A 5,405-nucleotide genomic window follows, 5' to 3' on the forward strand; every position below is an offset into this window, starting at 1 on the left:
TTCAATCTTCGTCGCCCGCCAACTACAGTCATCCAACATTTATCATCTACCAACTACAGTTCTCGGACCACCATCACCTGACTACGGTCCTTTGACCACCACCGTCGATTACAATCTTCTAATCATCTCAACATACTACAGTCCTTCCAACCATCATTGCCCACCGACCACAATCCTCTAAGCTACGTCATCTCATTAGCTATGGTCCTTTCAACCTTCGTCACACAACTACAATCATCACCCAACTACTGCCCTTTTGACATTCATTGCCTACTACCTACAATCCTTTGAAGTCTGTCGCCCACCTACTACAGTCCTCTGACTTATAATCTTTTAGCTATTATCACATAGCTACTCTCAATGCCTATTGGCTTCATCACCTACCAATGTTGGATTTCTACCAAAGAGCTCTTCCAACTGAAATAGGTCAAATTCCGCCGGAAAAAGCCGCCGGAAGTGGGTGATTTTCCTGTAGTGATTGCATTATATCAATAGGAAGGGCATCATTAATAATTAATGAAAAATATTAGCGGTATTATTTCAATTGGGTCTGGTCTTGTATTTTTTTTTTCTTGAAATTTTCATGTAAAAAAATATGTTGTCACCTACAATTATTGCACTCATCTTTTTATTTATACGTGTGCGTTAAATATTCATGCAAAACTAAAATGTTAAACTACATATCTCTCTATGTTTGGTGGGCACAAAACAACCTTAATAAATAGATATGTAGTCATCCTAGTGATTAAATTTTAATTGGCACAACTAATTTTTCATCACCGCCTTAAAAATAGTGAGAGGAGTGTTAAGTAAGACTCAAGTTGATTTTGGGTGCTATTAAACTCTTTTATAATTCACCTTATTTTACTTAAAGACATTTATCTCATGAAATAACACTGTCGACATACTAACGCAAAAGATAAACATTAAATTTCCAAATTATTCAAAACAAACTATTTAGTTGAAGAGAGACTGGCAAAATGATCTACCCACTATTAATAAATTAGGCTTTTGCAGCACTTTTTCGGACATATTGCAGCGGTTTAAACACCTACTAATTTATCTGCATGCAGTTGTTTAAAATTGATGGTAAATTTAGCAGCGGTTAAAACCGATGTCTATATCTATCTATAAAGGTGGTTTTAAAACCGCTGTTATAAACTGCTGCAAAAACATTAACGTTTTGATAGTGAACCCATGTAGATTTTACAAAACAATTTACTTATTGAATATATTTATATATTTCTTCAAAAAAAAAAGAGTATATTTATATAATTCTTACTTATTTACCTTATTATTTTAGTACATATTTATAATTGAATCTACTAAATTTTCCATGTTTGTGAAGGAGTGAGATTTAGGCTTCTTTTGAGACATCTTTCTTATTGTTTCATAAATCAGATTTTTAAAACAAATTTTTTTTTAGAAAATGACAAGAAAACTGTCCCAAACGAACCCTACAGCTTTCTTGTTGCATTCCAAAGCAACATTTTAGTACAAATATTTTTAGTTTAAAAAATTTTTGAACTAAAGTATTGCTTTTAAAAAATAGCAAAAAAAGCATTCCAAATGAAGCCCTAGTGTTCACTTGGAACGGCTTTTTTATTGCTTCTTAAAGCAGCTTTTTAGTAAAAATTAAAAGAAAGTTGTTATAAGAGGCAGTAAAAAAGCCGTCCCAAACGAAACCAAAATCTTATGTCTACTTGGAGAAAAATAGAGAAGCATTTCTATAAAAGTAATCATTTTAATGGTAAAATAGTAGAGCATGCATTATATGAAGCTAGATACATGCATATGAGCCACTTGTGTGCCTAATATATTTTATTTAGCATTTATATATATAAGTGGAAGATTGGGTAGTTAGGTGTTCATCGTGCTTGATGACGATTAATTAATTTTAAAATGTTGCTTTTATTAAATTTAGAATTAATTATAAATGTTGATTGTGAGATATTATGATTCTTTTAAAACATAATCAAGTAGTGGATGTAACTATCCATTTATGAACTAAGTATTGCATTTTTCTCACAAGTGCCATTATAAAATAGGATTTAATGAAATGTTCATGAAATTTTGTATAAATAATTTCTCGTCTGCTTCTCAAGAAAGTTTAATTCATGCTTTATTATGATTTTGTTTATGATATTTTCTTACTGCTTTTTAAACCAATTTCTACTAAAAAATTTTATAGTTCAAAAAAAATTATATTAAAATTTTTTTTTAGCATTATTCCGAACGAAGCCTATATCTTGGATGTGAACTATCTAACCTTATTTTCTTATTTGGCAAATTCAAGTTTAGCGTTAGGAGATTCTGATAGAGGAAACAAAGCAAAATTCTCATGAAGCTTCAATTCCATAATGAGGAGATTATAAAACTTCATAGTTTTGATGGGACAAACTAAACTTATGAAAAGGACAAGATGATCTTCCCTTTTGCTTAATTTCAATCAATAAACAAATTAGCAACTTGAGAGTGCGACACTTTAATATGAACCAAATTCTTTTATCAGCCAGCTACTATTTTTATCGAAAATGATTTCTGATTTTGAGACTGTACAAAAATAAAAATAAATGTAAAAACAAATTGTGACACTACGGGAAAACACGCGAATACCGTCGGATTTTCCGGCGGAAAATTTTGGACGGTAATAAACGGCGCAGTTACCGGCGGATTTGTTCGACGTAAGGTTTGCGTCACCTTTTCCGGCGCAACATACGTCGGAAATTCATGAGAAGGAATTTTTTTTTGTCAATGCTACAGGTTTCCGGCGGATTTTGCGCCGGATCTGCGCCGGAAACGACGATACAACGAATCGTATCGTGTGTTCCGGCGCCTTTGTTCGGACGGAAACTACCGGCGTAATTACCGGCGCACAGTCCGCCGGTAATTACCGGCGTATACTTTGCGTCGCAAGAGAGTTCGTGGGTTTTCTGCATGCACTTTGCGGCGTTATATCCGCTGTAATGGACGGCGCATAATGTGACGATAAGTACCGGCGGAAATGGCGCCGGAATTAAGACGTTTATCAACGTCGATAACGATCCGTTTTTTCGCCGGTAGTTCGTCGGAACATGCGCCGGAGAAATTTCCAACCCAAATTTCGCGCCGGAAATAATTTATCAACACGGCCAAAACCAGCGTATGCATTTCCGCAAACTTATGGTTCCATCGGATTATCTATGTGTTCCGGCGGATTTCGTCCGACGGTAATAAGGGGTTTTCCTGTAGTGTGACTCAAGGACATTGCATTTAATATGAATGATAGGAATTACACATAGAAGTCCAAATTGATGAAGTAAGATCAAATATACAAGTAAAAAATTTATTAGAAATAAGATTTAAACTTAACTTTATAAACACAAGCAACTTGAAAATGAATATTAGTCTCATTTAAAAATCCATTACTTACATCAAAATGCAAGAAAAAAAGATTTATTTACTTCTTTTTATTCACAGAATTTCTCCATTGATATTATAAGAAAATAATAATGAAAAAAAATAAATACAAAAGTTAACCCCTAAATAGATAACTTAAAGATTCTTTAATGCGGATTATAAAAATCATAATATGGTGCTACCAATGCTTCTTTGAACAAAAAGTGAAATATTGGTTCAAGGGTGGCCTCACATGCCAAGATGTTCACATTAGATCAATTGACACGTACATAACAAATTTGTCACCCTCCATGAATTGACTAGCGTAAAGATCTTCGAGAACTTCCTCATTAAGATGATTTATTTCCTTGGCATCCACCTTTGTCAAAATATTCTTGGGTGAACTTTACTAGCAACCTAGGAAGAGACTACTATCCTCGAGTCCCCCCCCCTTCAGGCACTCAAAGATCATCTTCACGACACCTTTGTGTTGAGTTCAAGAAGTCATTGATTATGAACTGACAATTACCATTTGTAATTTAAAACTTGGCATAATTTAAGTTATTCAATATCTTGAGTCACCCAAAATAATATCTTGCTACCCAAGAATCCTTTTACTCATCCCTCAATATTAAGCTCCGGGACTCATTTAAAAGAATTATAAAATCATTCATTTACTAAAACAATTCTTTTAAGAATTCAACCACCCACTAAAGCTCTCTAAGAGTTCTTAAAACTCATCCTCAATCTAAAACCTATTTGAAGTTTACAACCACCAAACAAACTTAATAGCTATAAAACTAGATACATTGAGTTGTTTATATACTTATCTAAATCATTATGAAAACAGCTATATATATTCAAGCTTATCAAACTCCTAAAAACAATTTTTTTAACATCTTAAATGCTTAATAGAAACTTCTAAATTTGGCCAAAGCTCTTAATTATTTGTTTTGCATAGACACTCTTTAAGTTTTTCTTAAAAATTCTTTATTCCTAGCTATATTTTTAACAAAATTTGACTTAACTTTTTTTTATCTACTGAATTCAATCATATCTTTTATTAACTGATTAGGACATATGAGTATCTTACTTAAATTTCTCTCTTTTCACAACTATTATCGGTACTCCTATTAATCACTAATGAGATTTTGATAATTTTAATTTTTATATCAAACAAAAATTATTGCATATGTTTATTTCAATTGCATTTAGAATAGATAAACCTACAATTTTAAAAATATTACTATATTAAAGAATCTTATACTTAATAAATAGAACACTTTCAATTAATGGTTGGTGCTCATTTATTTTCCACTTCATTGGAACAATTAAATAATTGCATTAAATTTTTTTTTGTACCATTTCTTTGCTACTTTTTCCACTGAAATTTGTCCATTGTCATAATATTCCGCCTCGCACTTATCTAGCATTTTCCTGTTGAACATTAAATATTAAGCTTCACAAAAAAAAGTTCAATTATTTTATTTTTAACTCTAAAGTTTATTTTAAAGTTCATTAAATGTTTGGCTTGACAAAAAATGTCCAATTATTTTATTTTTTTAAGTATTTTACTATTTTTCATAGTCTATTAAAATCTCGATTAGCCTCCATTTGGAAGTTTACAATGTATTCCAAAGTTTGAAATAAACGTCCAATGCCGAATACTCCAAATCTCCTTCCCTGCATTAATACGCAACAAAGCAATCAAAGTAAGAAAATAAGCAAAATAGCAAATGGAGCGCTTACCTGTATGGAACGAGTCAACGAGACGGCAAACACTGGATTCAAACTTGACGGCGTCTGTACGAACACGACGGATAATTTAACGACGACGAAAACGCACCGCAGTTCCAAACGCCGATAACGTCGACGCAGAATTACAATGGAACGGGAGAAGCGGATGAATCATCTGCAACGGAAATGACGTTCAATCAATACATCATTCAGAATCCAAATTATGACGATGGTCCGAATTTAAATTATTTTAATCACAATTGTTGCGTCCTGGAATATTCGCGGCGGTA

Source organism: Dendrobium catenatum, unplaced genomic scaffold (genome assembly GCF_001605985.2).
Source record: "Dendrobium catenatum unplaced genomic scaffold, ASM160598v2 fragScaff_scaffold_1446, whole genome shotgun sequence".
In the NCBI taxonomy this organism is placed as follows: Eukaryota; Viridiplantae; Streptophyta; class Magnoliopsida; order Asparagales; family Orchidaceae; genus Dendrobium; species Dendrobium catenatum.